At 34.2% G+C, this 21,004-nt stretch overlaps 1 protein-coding gene and 1 long non-coding RNA gene across 4 annotated transcripts in view; one reads left to right on the top strand and one right to left on the bottom strand.

Moving 5' to 3' along the window:
• gukh (NHS actin remodeling regulator GUK-holder) overlaps positions 1 to 21,004 on the top strand; it is a 218,705-nt gene that overhangs the window by 55,809 nt on the left and 141,892 nt on the right. The gene's annotated exons all lie outside the window — the stretch shown is intronic.
• The window catches only part of LOC138181219 (uncharacterized), a 35,970-nt gene continuing 31,099 nt past the window's right edge, over positions 16,134 to 21,004 (bottom strand). Inside the window, exons 2-3 of the long non-coding RNA XR_011173467.1 lie at positions 16,298 to 16,372; positions 16,134 to 16,226 (exon numbers count right to left, since the gene is read on the bottom strand). This is a non-coding gene — a long non-coding RNA (uncharacterized LOC138181219). The remainder of the gene's footprint in view (positions 16,227 to 16,297; positions 16,373 to 21,004) is intronic.

Genomic DNA, 21,004 nt, shown 5'->3' with positions numbered 1-21,004 from the left:
TATGTTTGCATTTAGGAGGATACCAAGGGTCGACTTATCACGTAAACGTTATATAAATGCCTGTAAACAGGAAAATTATGCTAGAACGTGTCCTAGATTAATTTTCCAGATATCAAGTTAATGGTCGGTCACGTGAATGCATGTTGCCGTGACTACGATCTTTTGCAGTCCATTGCGTTACATATATTTATTGCTACAAGTGTCATAGTGGATCACTAATATTTTCATTAAAAAACGCGGCTATCATTTATTATTCTGTCAGCTATTTTAATTTCTAATTCAACTTAATACCCTATTTAGGAATATTCTCATTAAGAACGTATCGATAATTGTTTCCACATAAACGGTAGTTTATTAGATCATTCGTGCATAACACCACATGACAGGCTAGTGTTTATTGAATGTAGTAGAAAATAATTGACTTGTGAATTTTGAATATGACACTTAACTTGCTTCTTTTTTCTGCTTATATTATATAACGTTAATTTTGTAATAAATTTACTGACATTGTTATGGTGGATGTTTTCAATATCATTCCGCTAAACAGTATTTCATAATATACATATTCACTTAGTTAATACAGTAGATTACACAACACATTTTATTTTAAATCGAACTTCAGGTGCGTGCAATAAGCATAAAAAAGTAAATTAATGTTGCTATGTATGTATATATTGATATTGGTACTGCGATTTGAAATAAATTAACTCTTAGATTTATTTTATACTTTATATTTTCTACCTTCTTTTGTAACTGTATATTCGATCAGTCGCGGGGAGACGCGTTCGCGAGATATCACATCAACGGGAGTCGTAAATTCCCGCTACGATTATAAGTTGATCGATCCCCTGATTTCCGTTAAGATAATAGGGGTGATTGTTTTGATATAATACCGCGTTAACTGGATGTAAAATATGTATTTCCAACAACTTTATATACAATATGGATAAGACGTTATGTAAGATACAGAGTGATTGACGGATGCGAACCGAGGAAGAGAATTTGACTGTTCTAGAGCTTGAGAAGGAGTAAGTTTCGTTTTCGTGTGATTACGGAGGAAAGCTCGGTGAGGGGGTATCCCTTTAAACTACGAACGCGGATTCGTTGTTCACATTTTTTGTTAGGAAAGTGAGGGTAACGATCCGCGATGCCCATTGGTTATAGCTCACGTTAATGAATGAAAATAGGAGAAGGAAGTCTCCTACACACGTGGCACGTGGGTGACATTGTTCACGGGAAAAATCCAACTTTCCCGTTAGGTAAATACCTGCTTTCTCCGTAATTTGCTGGATCGCGTAATAAACTTAAGGACAATTCCAAGGACCATCCATAGACCGAAGACATTTACCGGGTCGACGACTTTTTCCGTTAAAAAAGATTACTTTAAAAAGTATGTCTTAAAACACATAAGTTAGAAGTTTTGGTTTAGGATGGGTTCCTAGGTTTATTGATGGTCGGAATGACGGTGCGTGGGCCTTAGAGGGCCCGACAGCGAGGGATGGCGTGTGTATTGTCCTACGCGGCGTAACATCCTCCCCCTGTTGAGAGGACACCGATCAAATTCTGGATGTGGGGTCAGATGCGTATCTTGTCCACTTCCTTCGTTCCGTGTGGTTGTCCGGAATCGTCTGGATCGGTTTGAGCAGGTAGGGGGACCAGTCGTTTGACACCACGATCCAGGATACTCGTTGCCGTTTGCACGGTAGCGGTCCTTATGATTCCATTGGCTCCTGGATGGACCTTAATTACGCGGCCCAAAGGCCAATGCATTGATGGGATGTTATCCTCCCTGAGGATTACGATGGTGCCTTCGCGAATGCCATGATTGCCCTTGTTCCACTTGTTGCGGCTGGTCAGCTCGTTGAGATATTCTCGATACCATCTGCTCTAGAAGTGTTGCTTGACCTGGTGAATACGCTGCCAACTGGATAATCGGCATGGTGGAACAGTCCCAATTGTAATTTTCGGCTTATCTCTTGTTCAGATAGCCCTTAAAATATGCTTTGGTCGTTGGAAGCCCATTCTCGGATGTTTAAGCTGGCTGATTGTAGAAGTTCGGTAAGTTCCTTCCTGATCGACAGTACCTCTTCTTTCGTATCAGCTCCGGTGAGAGCGTCGTCGACATAAAAATCGCGCTGCAAAACTGATGACGCTCGCGGGAATCGATGTCCCTCGTCGTCCGCCAACTGTTTTAGGCATCGTAAGACTAGGTATGGAGCTGCAGACAATTCGAACGTTACGGTATTGAGTTGGTATGTTTCGACCTCACCGTTGGAGTTGCACCATAGGATTTGTTGATATTTCCTATCTTCTGGGCGTACTAGGATTTGCCGATACACCTTCTCAATATCACCAGTTAGCACATATTGGTAAGAGCGGAATCTGAGTAAAATATCAAAGAGATCCTCTTGCAACTTCGGTCCTATGTGCAGGACGTTGTTTAAGGAAACTTCGGTTGTGCTGGATGCCGATCCGTCGAACACCGGAGTTTGGTGGTGTCGCTTGATTCCTTTACTATGCCGTGATGCGGTAATATCGGTAATATCGGCAGCCTGTGGATTGACCAGTGGTGACCTTAGTCATGTATCCCAAATCTAAATGTTCCTGAATCACCGCACGATACGCGGATTCAAGTGTTTTATCGCGCTGGAATCGCAAGGGAAGGAAGCTTCTCATTGAATGGTAGAGCGACGATGTATCACCCTTCTCTGTTGCGTCGGACATGGTTTCGGAAACGCTCCTCACATTGTCGTTCCGCTTCTGAAAGGTGTGTGGTGGGCGGTCCCTCGTCGATTTCCCAAAAGCGGGTGAGATCCGCTTGTATTTCCGTTGTGGTCGTATGAAATGAGCGAGCTCTCAATTGAGAGGTTGGGCTCCCCCCCCCCCCCCGATGACCCAGCCGAATCGAGTCTTTTGCAGAAGCGATTCCGTATCATGTGTTGGATGAATTTTAATTTGTCCTATACTTAATGATGCCAATGTTGGTCCCGGGCAAGATATCAATTGGACCAGGCATGTGAAAACTTGGATCGGCTAGTTGGAGGTTCTTGGGTATTTGGGCCATTGAGCGATCTACAGGTTGATCTGGGACTAATGACGTTATTGTAGGTATGACTAAAAAGGTCAACTTACGTTGATACGTGCCTTACATGGAAGTTATCGTGGTCGTGAGGTAGCGCCTTGAAGTTGTCGTCAATGTATCCAGGGCTCCGATTGGGACCGAACATCTCCCCTGCTTTATGCCGAGTGATTTGGCGAACCTTTCGGTGATAAAATTCATACTAGAGCCGGTGTCTAGTAGTGCCCTACCTCGGATTGGTTGTGCCTTGTTATTTAAAATGTTGATCTGCACTGTAACTAACAGATCACGATGCAGTGGGTCGTGTGAAGATGTATTTGGTGATTCGGTCCCGTTTGAAGTCATCGTTTTACACAGTCATTGTGTCTTTTGTTAAGGATGTGACGATGAGAGAGATGCATCGATCCGAAAGATGTATTTCGAGAGTGCCGAGATTCGCGTTTAAGAGAATGTTTTTTTTCCTTTGAAGACGATGGGATAGGTATCCGGGAATGCTCTGTTGGGCGTCTCGAATGATGGGAGGACCGCGGTGCTGGTGATCCAGGTGGTGACTGTTCGTTGGAAGATCGGTCGCTCGGCGACCGACCGCTCGATGACCGACTGTTCGATGACCAACTGTTCGTTGAATGACTGCTAGACGACCGACTGTTCGAAGATCGGCCATTTGACGCTCGTCGCCTGGAATGGGCTTTGTTTTGATGTAAATAGGTATTGTGTCGTTGTTTGCACATGCGACACGAGCCAGCTGAGCATTGTTTGTGAGAATGCCCTTTGCCTAAACAATTAGTACACAGGGAGGCCCTTTTTGCGATATCAAGACGTTTGCTGGCCGATTGTGCTTTGAAGACCTCGCAACCCCTGATTTCGTGTTGTCCTTGGCATATCGGACACGCCAACATCCGATGTGTGGTGGCGAATGTATGTTCTCGTGGCGCGTTCCGACGATGACGGGGGCGTTGGTAGGAATCCCCTTTTATTATTGGTGTTGGAGCGTTCGTGTGATCGCCGTTTGTCCTTGTTTGGAGGAAGTCTATCAAATGGGTATAATCGGGCAGTCTTTTGTTTGGCAATGTGCGATGCCATTGGCGGACGGTGGACTGAGGTAACTTTGAGGCGATCAGGTCGCCTAATTTCTCTAACGCTTTCAAATTTATCTTGAAAGTTTCGATAAGGTCCTCTATGGCTTCAGGCGTTTCTTTCGCCATCTTGGGATAATAGAGAAATGCATGCCAGTGACCCGCGCATATTTGACGATGACAATCAAATTTGTCTCGTCGAATGTTTATGGCGGTAGAGTAATTAGACTCCATGACGTCCAACGACTGGATGGTTCACGCGGCCTTTCCAGTCAATGCTAATCGGAGATAATAGAATTTTTGGAATAGTGTCAGTTGTTCATTCCGATCTATCGTTGACGAGGAGTTGTAAAATGAATGCCAATTCTCGAGGGTGCCATCAAAGGTAGGTATCCGAATATCCGGTAGTTTAAGCGGTGCAGACTCGCGGCAACTGATTCGCCGTTTGTCGATTTCGACGGTGTGGCTAATCGTATGTTGTTTAATTGATTGATTACTCGGAGTTCTAATTTTTCATACTCGCCTGCTATTTCAAAGCCGCGAGCGGTTTCTCCCTCATCTATACCTATAATCTCGTTTTGAATGGTGCGGAATTCCGTCTCATATGTTTCCAGACGATTTTTAATTTGGATTAACTCGCTTTCTTGCGGACAGTCGGATTGTTCGATTTCGTCCAGTTTTTTTGATAAACGTGTAAAGTGACCGGTACAATGGCCTCGGCGTCGGCGCAAGACGGCAAGTTCGTTTCCGGTTGCCATTATTTGTTATATAATTGAGAATGAAATTGTTAGAACTTACTTCTGTTGACGATAATGCAACGGCGGCGGGAGATTGCGTGGATTCACGTGTCACTATATGGTCACTGGTGAGTGCACTTTTCATTGACACTGAATCCGGCTCGAAGGACCATGTATATTCGATCAGTCGCGGGGAGACGCGTTCGCGAGATATCACATCAACGGGAGTCGTAAATTCCCGCTACGATTACACGTTGATCGATCCCCTGATTTCCGTTAAAATAATAGGATATAAACATAGAATAAAAATAGGATAACAGGATATAAAATATGTATTTCCAACAACTTTATATACAATATGGATAAGACGTTATGCAAGATACAGAGTGATTGACGGATGCGAACCGAGGAAGAGAATTTGACTGTTCTAGAGCTTCAGAAAGAGTAAGTTTCGTTTTCGTGTGATTACGGAGGAAAGCTCGGTGTGGGGGTATCCCTTTGAACTACGAACGCGGATTCGTTGTTCACATTTTTCGTTAGGAAAGTGAGGGTAACGATCCACGATGCCCATTGGTTATAGCTCACGTTAATGAATGAAAATAGGAGAAGAAAGTCTCCTACACACGTGGCTCGTGGGTGACATTGTTCACGGGAAAAATCCAACTTTCCCGTTAGGTAAATACCTGCTTTCTCCGTAATTTGCACGAACGCGTAATAAACCTAAGGACTGTTCCAAGGATCATCCATAAACCGAAGACATTTACCGGGTCGACGACTTTTTCCGTTAAAAAAGATTACTTTAAAAAGTATGTCTTAAAATACTTAAGTTAGAAGTTTCGGTTTAGGTTCCTAGGTTTGTTGAGGCCTTAGAAGGCCCGACAGCGAGGGATGGCGTGTGTATTGTCCCACGCGGCGTAACAGTAACACTTAATTTATATAACGTCTTTTGTTCGACCTTCTTTTCTTTTTGTCATTAATTACTACTAAAAATTTTTAATATTCACGATTTTATTAAATATAATATTTATTATAAAACATTTACTGCCTTTCTGTCAAGCATCGAGGATAAAGATAAGGTTTTAAATGTAGTAGTATTATCAGTTATGTTTTGTTTCTTTTTATTTCTGAAATAGTTATTTTGATATTAAAACCATTCATGCAGCACGAACTGAAATAAACAATTATTGAACTATTAGTATGTAGAATCTACATATACATATACTAATCATATATGTATTGATCACGGTGATATGCGTATTAATTTCTACACAAAAATGCATCCTATAAACTTATTGTCCGTTGGCCAAGAAAAACATATATATAATGCAATTGAGAAACGTGATTAAAGTTATGAATATTGATATAAAATAAAAACTGATTTACCTGAACTCTTCGTACATATATGTATACATTTTATATAAGAGGATCTTTCGTACATGTAATAGGAATTCACTGATTTTCACATTCTCTATGACTTTTAAATTAAATAATTAAAATTCACTTTCCAGTTAGATTTAAGCAGTAAGAGTGCAGTTAATTACATAACTATATAGAATTTCGTTATATTAGGATCAACTGAATAACATGCTACTCCATGTAACAACTTGCAACACATCCGTTAACAAAGTTAACAAACACAGCGTACTATCCGTGCAACGAGTGTGATCATAAAGTGTTAAAACAATAGCTAACTAAAAGCAAATGGTTGTACAGATTCTCTCACACTATGATTTGTGGTATATGAAGAAAAGCATAAGAATACACCACATGAGAGACAGAGTAGCTTTGAAAGACAACACGTAACATCTTATTCGAACAGACAATTGTAATTTTTACTATCTGATTATGTAATTAGGTTCTTTAGTGAAAGCATATGGCCAACAGTGGGTGGCTACGTAACGGTTCATCGAGCAACAATTTTGGCCGCCACTAATTAGTGAATCGTAAACGCAACTGAAACTGCTTTTTATCGATACCACACATCGGGCTTATATTTCTGCGCGTAGGAAGCTTTACAACGGCTTCCCTTTCCGGTATCGAAGTGCATCTGCCTAGCACTATTCTCCATTCGATTCCCATAATACAATAACCGTTGATAGCATGTTTCGTTCAATCAATGTTAAAGGAGTAAGTATAGGTTCTTTTTATCGAGTGGCGAACGTTGCCCTCAATGTCATTCGAATCGATACTTCACGAGTATCGAATTATTCTGTTCTTTCGAGTGACTGAAAGTAGCAGGAAGTGAACTTAGGAGAGTGAATTGGATTTCGACGATCAAAGGAATATTATGAATAAAATGTGAAATAATTTGAGCTTCCGAACTTTATTTTTTTCAATTGCCAAAGCTGACTGTCTATATGTTTTATGTTAAATTCTATTGGGAATTTCTTTTCCATATAATTGCTGTGTTTTCTATAATTACTAGTAGTCTTTTAAAGATTATTTTATATTTTTTCATACTAAAATAACTGATCGATTCACTGTTAACGTTAAATTATCGAAGATTTCAGAAACGAAATAAGGATACACTTCATCTATGTATATTAATTCCTCGTTCTAAAGTATTATTACACAGATATCAAAGCATACAAATAATATCAATATAAAATATTTTAAAAACCATATTGTGAAATCTCGACAGAAGAAGATTGAAAGAAGGAGAACGATATCTTTTTATGTTCTTTTCGTAAAGATAATCAAAAGAAAACAAAAGATTTCGTGTTAACAGAAAATAACAAGATTTTTCCATTTTCTTTCAAAAGAAAAATCACAAAGAAAGAGAATTTTTGTGAGAGAAAAAATAAAACAAGATTTGTTCCGCGTTTCATGCCTATTGCATGATTTAATCATACTTCCGCAATTCAAACACGTTTACTCGCGAACAAACGTCGCCGTTCGAGAAACTCAAGTAGAATTGAATGAAATTGATAATTTCTGCATCACGTAAGGTCTGATCAATTTCTTCTCGACGGCGTGATATCGACGAGCAACGTGCCATATATGCAGACACACAGGAGGTTAAATGCACTGAGCATCTTGGTTACAAGGCACGTACAGCCGCTCGTGGGATCCCACAGTTCTTGTATCCTGCATCTCCGCGCATCCTCTCTCTTACATATTCCACTTCAACTCGAGGAATTCGTCTGGAAGGAAGCCTGAAGCTTTTCAAGCCGGATGAACGAGTACGCCATCACGCAATGCGACATCTACTCAGACCACTCGAACCGAATTAGATTAGTTTGCCCGATTAGTGCTCTGAGAATCCGATTGACAATACGTTACTGTCAACATATCAAGTATATACACGCATACGTCGTGATTGAATCGCTTTCTTTTATTAAACATTTGAAACTTCAAACAAGGTTTATTATAACTGTAGAAGTATCTATGATATTTGAAGAGCTTTAACAAACATGATCTATTTGTGTACATGATCTAAACATGATCTTTGTCTTTCTCTAGAAGAACAAAAGAATACTCTAGCATCTTTAATTTCTATTCATACATTAAAATTTCTTTAAACGAAATATTTATTATACTATATAATTCTTATAGATATATCTGCAATTACATTGAAAAAGAAGTCAATTAATTTTTGTGATGTGAGTCCGGGTTTTCATTACTAGAATGCGTTATTATCTAAAAAGTAAAAAAAGCTGACATGAGTCGCTTTGTTATGAATTCTTCACTTGTATAGACAACGAATAGGTAGATGAACTTTTTCAGTAGTGTTTGAAGCTTTTATATGTATACATTGCAATTTTTTCAAAATTTCTATATATATGAGCAAAGTAATAAAATTCATTTCTTCGGAGTTGTTTAATAAAATTTTACACAGTGAGTTATATAAACGACACTGTGAAATAATATCATTTATATTTCAAATTGCATTTTTACGTTCGCATTTTAAGTCCTTAATAACCTTTACGTATGTGAAAAAAGAATGCTCATTGCATTTTGTCTTTTCATTCCAGTATTTGAAGAAATAATAGGATGGAATTCGTTTCATTCTTTGTAATAATTAAACTTGAAAGTATTATATATAAAGTATAAGAGAAGAATTGTGGATAATAATAGAGGCATAATTTTGCATATTTGTTGTATTCAGTTCGAAGCCTCTTAATTTATAATATCAAGCCATACTTACAGCACGAATTATGGTTTTCTGTTTAATAAAAATAAATTCTACTAATAACAAAGTTTGATTTAAACCTTAACTTTGTGTATTTTATTGAAGGCTGTCGGATACAAGTGAGGTATATTCCAATATTTTATATTAGATAGATAAGGTATTATACTGGTAAGTAGATAACGCTAACTGAAGTAGGCAAGAGGTAATCCTATTAGGATTTCTCAAGATTCGAACACCATCTCTCCTCAGGATATTTATCTGATTTTAAAGCAATTTAAGAAAGTTATTACTGACATATGTATATATTTTTCAAACAATCACTTCATCTTCATATTAAACATTAAAAATTAAATAGTGTTTCGTGTTTTGACATAAATTCTTCTTTTTACAATAGTATACGTATATACATGTACATATATTCCACCTACCCGTTATATGTTATATGTTAAATGTTTAAAAAGGCACTAATAGTGAAATAATTAAAGCATATCGTATTATTAAAATTTGCAACATCTGGCTAACATAACGAAAAAGTGTTGATTTTGGTGTTGTGGAAGAAAAAACCAAGGTGTTCCGAGTCGTTGGAGTCGACACCAGTAAGTCCCGATGACTCGGGTCACACGAAGCGATAAGAACGATTCGCGAGTCATGAAACTTGACGCCAACAAGTACTGGTTCTAGCGATCCGATACCGCTGGGTCGTGGAACTTGAGAGCAAAGAGATCGTGGGAGCGAATATCCATCGACCCGGGACTCGTTGATATTGATTCACGGGACTATTGAATCGTTGATATTGGAACTTACAAACTGGATTGTTGATTTAAAATTAAAAAAATATCTTCATATTCCATATTAAATTTTAGTAATTATACACACTTAGAGACTATATATACACTTCGGAATATCCCATATTGAATCCTATTGCTTGTAGATAATAAATTATTAATTTACTGAGGACTTAAAACTTAGAGGCTCGAATTTATTGTAATTTATAGTCTTTTTGCTAATATAGATGAATCTTGGATTTGTTAATTTATTAATAAATAATATTAGTGAAAACAGTGAAAATTTATTGAGTTTTAGGCTTTTATTACACAAACGTTTTTAAGAATTTTATACTTTTATGTCGAATAGAATAAGCTGGTTTGTAATTTATAAAATTCAATCGTAGAACTATGTTTCCTATTATTAAATTTGATATTTTAAGATAATTTATTAGTATACGTAGTTGACGTCTTGTAACTTAAAGAACTTTTGTCAATAATAATTATGATTCAATTTTATAAGAGTGTTTTGTGTTCAAATCCATTTAAGCATACTTGAATAAGGAATGAACAATTGATACGGTTGTAACAATTTCTTAATATTCTTTTATTGAATCATCTGATCATGAAACTTGAATCTCGCGGTAGCCTTTGTTGGTTTCGAACGTACAGTTGATGAGTATGAAACCATACAACTAATTTAATGCTTAAGGATGTAAATAGAGTAATTTGTGGTGTACTATATTTATCTCCCTATATGACACTTTAAAATCATTGTTGATTATTAATTTTCCCAATTTCTGAAATCTGTAGAACATCTTATTACTAACAAGGATTCTGCGAAATGCTTCCACAACTTTTTTCAGGGTTACATTTTATTATATGCAAAGTGGTGGATTCTCATGAAAAGGGTCACTTATTCGAGCATCAACAGAAGAATGTAACGATACTACTGTTGTTGTGCGCAAATCATATGAAATTTGAAGAAGATCATCATTTTGGTAAACTTGTCGAAAAACTCGATTTCGGTAATTTTAAAATGTGTTGTAAAACTCAACATTTCGAACAAGCTCTTCTTTACACATAACCGCCGGTTAGCCTTAATTTTCGAGTTATACGGAAAAATACCCCGTCTCTTGGTCTCAGTTTTTAAGTTAAGTTGGATTAGTAGTACATAATATTAACCCGACCTCCACCGCGTCCCCGCGTTGCAAGGCGCCCCTGCGAATCCTCTTATCGGCATTGATATAAATAATGCTGACTGGTTGCGTTACAGCGCAGTGCCACGACGGACAGATTACTATTACTACTAACTCAATTCAGCTTGAAAACTAAATTCGAGTGGCGGGATATTCTTTCATATAACTCGATCACTAAGAGCGATCAGTCGGTTATGTATATGGGGAAAAATTGTCCAAAATGTTGAGCTTTACAACATACTTGAAAATCAATCGCAGAGAAAGTACATTTCCAACAATTTCACCAAGATGGTAATTTTTTTCCTAGCGATTTCCACACTTCCCTATTAATGCTCTAATGAATGACATCCTTCTCATGAGGATCCATTACTCTTCAAGTAATGAAATATAACCAGAAGTCAAACACTCGTGAGTAATCATGCTTGCTATTGAAAATAATAATTTTTGTACATGTATTAACCTACTAAGGGCCAACATTTCGTTAACGCCACGTTTCATTTGTCATTTATTTAGTCGATTTAATATTGTGACGAAATTTGTTCTTTAGCATTGTGGCTAGGAAAAGGAATCCCAAGAAAGAATACTATCGAACACACTTATAATTTTCTTCTCGTATTAAAATGAGTAGTCCCTGAAGTTCCTTACAAGTCTATAAAACGTGTTTTAAGAATCTACATTACAGGACTTTAGGAAAGAATAAATACTCACGGTTTAGGCTAAAAGTTTTCCAGAGGTCGTGACGCCTTTGACTATTTCAGAGAGAACATCCAACAAACCGAACATCCTTTCACGAAATATCTCAAAAACTGGTCTTGTAAAGTTACAAGCTGATACTTTATGAACCAGATACACGTCATATTACGTCAAACCAAGCATCGACATTCTACACTAGAATGTTTCAGATTTAGTAGCCTTCGCAGAATTCAAGTTAAGGATCGTAACAAAACCAGCAAGCTTAATTGTAGTAAGGAAACTTCTTTTCTAACTCCGACCGATTTCTCAGAAATGCTTAATTGCAAGGTCGTTGATGATAATTATTAGTTTATTCTACATCAGAACTAAGTTAACCTGTATAATTGCAAATTTTGTAACAAAGTATAGTTTCGTGACGATATTGAATACCTCAACATGATTAAACAAAAACAGTGCGACTTTTTCTTACATTTCTCTTTATACTTTAAAAACCACTTATTTTTGGGGAAAAGTTTTGGTAAAATGTTGTAGAAACTTTGTAATAAAATCATCTATAATATGAGACCTATTATGTTACAAATAGGTCAATTTTGAGGTTGTGAATTAATAAAAAATGCAAAGATATCCATTTTTCTTAAATCATTTATGACTTTAATTAAATTGTCATACAGTATCGAGACTCTGTAATAAGTAAGTCTACGTATACAAGACACTAGTCATACCGAAATGGGGTACCAAATGTTGAATCGATCCGTTTTTTTAATTTTCGCACAATCAATTTGCCAACTTACGAAACGTGAAATCTTTAATTTGCAATAAAAATGTATGAGCTTATCTTAATTTTTCTAGGATCAATTGATTCTGATATAGGAATTTTTTATTCAAAAAATCGCTAACGCTAGACTACCAAACATTAAGAGATGCGACAAACGTCATTTTACAGTTTATTACCTACTTGTATTATATATGAATCTTTTTCGTATTGCCTGGATACCCATAAAGGATAGAGAAACGTTTGCAAAGTTGTTCCATTTTCGCAGCGGGTGGTCAGGACATTAGAGGATTTCAGCGCAGTAGGTAGGGCCGCTGAGAGCTCTGCGCACCGTATCTGAATTGACCGCGTGAAAACTATAACTCATGGAGAAATCCCATTATCTCGGCAACTATAACACTTTTAAAGCTATTTTTTTTTTAATTTGAGAGTGATTGAAAAAAAAGAGTAAGATCTATTTTTCTTATTTAAAATTGAAAATAAGAACCAAAACATTTGCTTTTTTTCCATTTAGCGTTGTTGTTAGAATTACATTTTTTGCTACAAAATCATATTGTCGTGAATAATAAATGATTTCTATAATATTAACGTTTAAAAGTTACGTTATTATGTATTTCACTTTTTTTTCTCTATTTCTTTCTTCATTATTATGTTATGTGAAAATTATATTATTATTAGCAATAATTAATAGATTAGTTAGTTACAATAGTGAACTTTGTAATCTTTTATTCCTTACTCTTCCAAAAGAGCGTTTTCTTCTTTTCTTTGACCAATTTTTTAGAGTAATTTTTCTAGATATTTAGAGTATTTATGATAAACTTTTACCAATGAAATAAAGATAGTTTTAACGAAGATCTAATATTTTTCGCTTATTTTTCATCGATATCTGAGATACAAAGTTACAGAAAAACATGTTTCCTACTGATGAATTCGGAATGTTTCTATGTAATTATCGCATATTGGGAAATAATCGACTAGGGGCAATATTTGTTAGAAGTGTTTCATTTTTTTAACAGAATTCATATTTTCCTCCAAATTGCATCAAAGATATAGTAGAATTTATTATCTATTGTTAGAAATTCACGAAACGCTATGAATTCAGCATATAGTAATAAGTACATATAAGTACGTTGTGGATGTCGTAGAAATACATATAATATCAAAAGTATATTAATTACATTAGTATTTAATGACTAAGATAAATCTCTGCCTAGTTTTTGGCTGTGTTCATAAAAAATTAATCAATTAATTTGGCATAAAACTTCACAATAAATCAAATAGTTTTCATCGCCGTTAACATGAAACGAAAAAATCATCAAAATTTTTAGACTATTTCTCATTTCATACAAGCTATACCTCGAATTTACGAAACGATAAAGTCATTGGTATTGCCACTTTTTGTAATTTCAATTTACTTAGTGGACTAAATTTATAATAAGACTGACCCTATAATAGATATATCTATAACTTGTGTGATTTGAAGTACGATTCAATTTCTTGAATGAAGTATTGATAACGGTCGCTTTATCTATGGTATGTGCTGATAGTGTAGGGATGTTGTAAGCAATGAGCACAGCGACGTGTGATAATAAGACATAAGTCAGTCAAGCAAGTATGTATGTAACTATAAATTTTCTTATTAAACTAAATTTCTTGGATTTATGGATCAAGAAATGCTTAAGTACGTGTTAACTAGTATATCCGCAATAAATTATCCAAGTTTAAGAAGTTGCTTAGACGCTGATGCTTAATTATATTGCAAATATTATTTGGAGATTATTAAATAACAGAATTTTATGTCTTTCATAGATCCTCTCTATCCAAGTGGCTAATAAAGAAAAGAAAGGAATGGAGATAATTATTTTAAAGTATAATTGGATAATTATTTTAAAGTATAAAAAAGAATCTTAACATCCTTCTGCCGCTTTATCTAAATTTAAATTAAGAGTATACTGTTGATATGATATCATTAGTTATAATAAAATCTGAATTTTACTATTAAGATAATAATGAGCTGTGGTAACAGGAAATTCTATTCCACAATATAACGTGCACTAGGATAAGTTAATAAAAATTAATTTTATTGCAGTCATTTCGGTAAATTATTATACACTATCTTTAATTTTCTGAGCACTATATCCAAACACCTCATCCACATATATAATATATATACATGACACGTGCGACAATAGGACTATAATTATATATTACGTTTCATTTGATCTCTTGTTTATCCATGCTGTAAAGAGCTATTTGCAAGAAATACTCCAAACAAGCACCGTCTGGATATAGGTAGGCGTTGGATACATAATTTATACTACACTATTAGGGTCTATAGGATTTATTTTAAGTTAGGAAGAGCGTTTGTTGTCTCAGCACGAGCTGCGCACGAGATTCCCCGTTCTTTTTCCTCGCCCTTGTGTTTCTTCTGCACTTTCTCTTTCCTCTTTAAACGCAGCCTGTGGTTTACGTTCAAACCTTACTGCCGTGTCGGGGAAATGTTCCGTCAAAAGATTTTGCCAGGATGCGTTTTATAGCCCTTGAAACGCTTGCAACGAGATGACATCCGGAGATTCAGAAAAAGATCGTCTATTTCTGACGCCAGCCAACAGTAAAATTAATTCTTTGCATCAAGTTTTAAAGATTTACAATTCTTCGCACGATGCATTTAAGCTTTACCCAAGCTAAATTTAAAAAGTAATAAACTTATCCTATTACTTAATCCTTCCTAAAACAAATTATTTTTTGTTTGTGTGAAAGATTGTTTTTATTAATTACTAATAATAGAAACATTTTTTAAATAGTTTTGTAGGAAAAAGTACAGGGTACTAAAATTTGAAACCAGTTTCATCGGACAAGTAACAAAACAAATACATTTATCGTTTAATTAATTTATAACTTATCAAAGTATAATATTGCGTATATACGCAACAATTGAGTATGAAGCGGTGAATCAATGTTGAAAAAGTTATGAAATATAGGATTTTATTCGTAAGTAAATAAATATATCTATTTTCTTATTGAGTATATTAGTCAACTGTTTCTATATTTTTTCATCATAATTGCAGATAGTAAAATTTAATTGTTTCAGTTTTTTTCAAATTTAATATGTTTTATAATTATTTCCATCTATTATACTTCCATTTCATTTTGTATCCTTTCTTAAAGTTAACTACATTTCACGTGGATTCTGTTCATACAAAGAATCAGACTCAACTTTAATGACATTACTTTAATATTAAATATAGACATATGTTTTACATCATTATTGCTGATAGTAATATTTGTGAAATTATTGAACATGTTCAGGGAGTATCAATTGTTACATCATAAGGAATGTTCACACAAATAACCTTTGTCCTAATTCTTATTCACTTTGTATAATTACATAAGAATAAGGCAGTACAATAACATAACATAATACATACAACAATACAGGAACTATAATAGAAAACAACCCATCATTCTGAAATAAATGCATAAAATGCATATAAAATAAGAGAAGGAAAAGATCTCTTACTAATTCTATAGACTTACATCATTAACCTTATTTTAAAATTTGTTTATAATTGTTAACAATTATTTACACCAAGTAGTATTTAGTACCTTTTATATTACGATATTATTAAATTCTTATTAAATTCATATATATTCCAAACTACAATTGTTCATCAATATACTCAATATAAAATATCTCACTTTTTAATTTACTATATTTCACAAATTGTTGATATCTGTAATATTGTATCTTAATACTTTTTGACATAGAATGTTCTTCTATTGTGTTTTGTGTATTGTGTATTGAATGTTGTTCTATTTAAAAACATACAACTTGACCTACTTACGTTCTCTATGCATCCTCATACAAAAAAAACTAGTCACGTCAAGTTATGTCCGCCTCTAGATCATTCAACTTTTATCTGAAATACTCCTCATTATAATCATTAGTTACGCAATAATCAAAACGGTTCCAGTTACATGCGTCATTCTGTATATATGTACTGTAATAATATTAATGTTTATATAGTACTTCTTCAGATTGTCATAAAACATGTTTTGATAAGAGACGATATTTCTTCGTTTGCTATATTTTTGTACAAGTAAAAAAAAATAAAAGTAAGGAACAGAGGGCTTTACAGCATAGGGCTTTACAAGCAGCAGAACGTTGATTATAATAGAACAATTAACAATAAAGATACTATGTTGGAACATTTCATTCGAATATTTCGAAGGTAAAAAGTAAAATACTAACACTGTACAAAGGCCTTACGCAAATGGATTCGGAAAACTTTTACACGTAGCTATTATATAATTAAGTCTAATTCACGTTATATACAATAGTTACACACCTAATTCACATACTTTGGTTGCAAAATTCTAGGTGCAATGTTCGACTCTGTAATTTCACAATCTTAAGAGCATTCGTGTGTTTGTGTTTTTCTCATAAATTTTGTGCTGTGATTTTCCCCACTAGTACGAATCGCTTCGGGTAATTAGTGATGAGCCTAAACAGCAGGTATCGGCTCTTGTAGGAAACAAATTAACCAATTAGGAGACAGGCTCGTACATGAGAACTGAGGAGCCGTAAGATAACCTCGTGTAATTTTCACAGGCTTAATTTTCGCGTTAGTAGTTCACACTGCCCGATAAATGAAAGATAAGCGTAGTAAGTACTAGTCGAAGTATGCTAATTATATAATTAGTGGAAAAAGGAAAGGTGTGTTAGGAATATTGAAATTTTAAAATTTTACTAACGTTCATGATGTATCACGTCCATATGTATTGTTTTCAATTCTTTGTTATGTAATCTAGCTGGAATATTATTTAATATAAGTTTTATTATATTAGCAATTATTTAATACTACAACTACTAAGCACGTTAAAATGTTAGGTTTCAGTTTCCTTTTTTTTTTTTTTTTAGAATTATTATGAATTAGAGACATGTAGATACTTTTGGCAAAATTAAGTTTATCTTATATGGTATATCTAGCTACACATTAGAGACTGTATTTTTCTAGTGTTAACGAGTCTTTGTTCTCTACTTTGCTTTCAATACATTTATCTTATGCAAAATCTCGCTACCATTTATCTTATGTAAAAAATACAAAAAATAAAAAACAAAATATATAAAAATATGTTTTGATTTAGCAAAATTATGCAAGTATGTATTTTGTACTCTTTTGTGGAAATAAAATTTAATATTTTTTAATACTTAGGCAATTAATTTATGAATACTGTACCGTACACATAGGTAATCCTTACCTGAATTTAGGTTTATTAGTTCTCCAATTCCAGAAATTTGATTCTTATATTTCTTTTGTTTAACAAATTTTTCTCAAAATATAGTTGATATTTGCAATTAATTTTTTATATTATAATATAATATAAATATTTCTCTTATATTTTTATATATAATATCTCTCTTTAATTGTTTGTACCAATAAAGAAGTACATATTGTAGGATATGTTGTAACACAGACATTTACTGATCGTTGTTTTATTTTATTTTATTTTATGACTCGTAATCTCTAAGTTTTTGGAGAACTCACATGGATAAAATATTAAGATTCAATTTATATTCTTCAACATAGTAGGTTGTAAACGTATGTATACCATATACCACTATATTTTGTACCCTAACTTGCAAGTTTTTGATTTTCAATGATTAAATTAAAGATTTATGTAAGTTATATGATATATGATTGCGTCATATTTCCTACAATACACAAAGTCCAAAATTTTATTTTACCAGCAAATGATGATTGTTATAAGGTAAAGGTACTTTTTTACTATTTACTTATAAAAAGTGTCCCAATAAGAATTACCGGATGTCTTTTTTTGTAAGTAAGACACTCGTACATTACAAAAATCCTAAATGTTTTTATATCAATAGTATAATTTAATAGATTACAATTATATAGGGCCCTCCAAAAGTCATAGAACGGTCAGATTTCAAAAGCAGAGCATTTGAAAGAAATGCTTCAGACAAAAGTTTAACGTTTTAAGAGTTCTGTTGATTTGTTTGACCTCGAATTTTCTGAAGCGGAATACACCGCTTTTTATCATGTAGTGTTGGATCTGTCGATGTGATCTCTCCAAAACACTAATAGATGGTTTTTTTTAATGAGAATTGTCTGAGTTATGAGCTTTCAAAGATATAGTACTACCAGTATTAGCATTATCCAGCGTGCACCATACACATACACATACCCACACATACGCAAATATACATATATAAACAAAAGGGTATAAAGTGAAAGAAACAAACAGTGAAGATGCATTGGATGATCTTGAATTTCTCTTGGATGTTCACTGTCCCAAATGCAACAATTTTGTTTCTTAACCTAGCCATTAAAGTGAAAATGATTTTCTTCAAGAAATTGTCATCTTTAATTTCAAGTCGATTCAACTAACACAAATGACTTCACCAGTGACATATCGAGTAACGTCTTGCACTGCACTCTCTGTAAATGAGTTTCAAGTCCATGTGACTGTTTTATTTTCTCAAAAATCAAAAGTCATCTTAAGGAACGTCATTTTGATGCTGTCTGGTAGTATTTGGAACATCAAAAAAGTTGCAACCAACCAACTGAAAGTAGTTTTAGTAGAATAATTCCAACACTAATACCTAAAGGGAATTATTTTGAAGGAGACAATGTACATTTCTCTTTAAATAACATAAACATTTTTACAAAACAGCTCTCATTACTTTTTAGACACACCTTGTACACTATTCTGGTCTATATATATATTGGAATAAACTAAAAAAAAATATAACATAACTCTCAGTACTCACTCGTAACAATAAAAAATATTCCTAAATATTCCTAAAATATTCCTACTTCGTAATAACAAAAAAAAAACGCTTATGACCCCACTTTAATAAAAATCCATTCTTATACATATAAGAACCGTATCCAAACCAATCTACATGGACTTACAAAACAATCCATGGAAAGTGTTCATGAAGCACAGTCAAAGTCATAAAGATACACCAATGATTATATATATCAAAATACAAACGTACAAATAGTTATATTTAATTCCATTTCCTACATAGTTTGCTAACCGAAAGTTAAACCACATTGTACATCGTATATATACACACATATATAGACTATTACAACTACAAACGAACAGTTTCGCGTTTAAAATGTGGACGAAGTAGTCGTAAAAATGTTTCGCAATTGGTTGATACAGGCTCAAAACACAAAGTCTAAAAAGCTGACGACTGTCGTAAATGCCACCCATATATGGATTCTTGTCTGCGGCATTCTTAGCTTAGTGAGTATGCGCGATTCAAGCAACATTCTAGAAGTCGTTTCCAACGAAGGTGCAGCCGCCTGTACTCGCGATTCGCGTAGAAAGTTTACGTAATAGCCTGAGAGTTCCTGAATTCTGCTCGACGAGGCATCGATTAAGCGCGGCGCCGTTTCGAAACCAGCTGCATCGTTAAGCCCCGATCACGCGTGCGGTTATGGTTTGCAATTTGCAGAAATATGATTCGTAGAAAAGTCATGAGCAATCAATTGGGTTCTCTTGGCGTCTTGGCTGTACTAACGTTCGGTTCTTTTCTCTTGTTTTTTTCATGTTGCATTAATGGTATCTGAACAAGTTTTCTCGTGTATAATGATTTTTGGAACATATGAAGCATTTCAAACGCGGACTCAAAGGTATAAAAGCATGAAAAATGATACTATTGATATTCACACGGAAACATGTAAATTTGTTATATTTATAATTGGGTTAATTCACATTTTAGTTTATTAGTTGTTAGCAACTGCTTCGTTCATAACATTATAGCAATATAGATATTATTACGGTCATTATACCACATTGAAGTCGATGTTTAATCTATAGACAAAAATTTGTGGCAAATTTAGAGACGCAAGTATGTACAGAATGCACATAATGTTCAAAAATATATAAAATATCCTAGGCAACATATTTGTTATAATATCTCGAGAATACTACAAATCTCTATCATGTTTCTGTTATTGCTTCTTTAATTTTGTTCCTCAAAATATGAATTTGTATAAACGTCCTCAGTCAAGTAATGGCATTATGTTCTTTCAAAGTCAAGGACGTATTTTAGGCTACCAAAATGTTGTTATTATCTGACAAGTATATAGTAAGTAAATTTGAATCCTTAATTCCAGCTTTTGCAATTTTACTACATGATAGGAAGATATACACGGTGGTTGGTAACTGGTGGTACAAGCGGAAAGAGGGTGATTCTACGCGAAAAAAGAAGTCGAAAATATAGAATAAAATTTTTTTCTTTTTTTTTAATTTTTTCATGGAGACAACGATCTACAGTGAGGTCCGTTATAACGTACCGTACGCGTACCGACCGAAAATACAAAGTCGATTTTCTCGAAAACAAAGCCTCAAACGAAAAATTTTTATTGTATATTTTCGACTTCTTTTTTCGCACAGAATCTATATTACCTGCATAAATGTATAACTAACAGAATTGAAGATCAATCTTACATTAATATCTACAATATTTTATTTGGAAAATTTTTTAAAGTCAATGTATTTCATTGATA

This window comes from Bombus flavifrons, chromosome 1 (genome assembly GCF_040668555.2).
Source record: "Bombus flavifrons isolate JBK064 chromosome 1, iyBomFlav1_principal, whole genome shotgun sequence".
NCBI classification, from domain to species: domain Eukaryota; kingdom Metazoa; phylum Arthropoda; class Insecta; order Hymenoptera; family Apidae; genus Bombus; species Bombus flavifrons.
The sequence above is the reverse complement of the archived record's forward strand: the minus strand, read 5'-3'. Positions and strand labels throughout refer to the sequence as shown.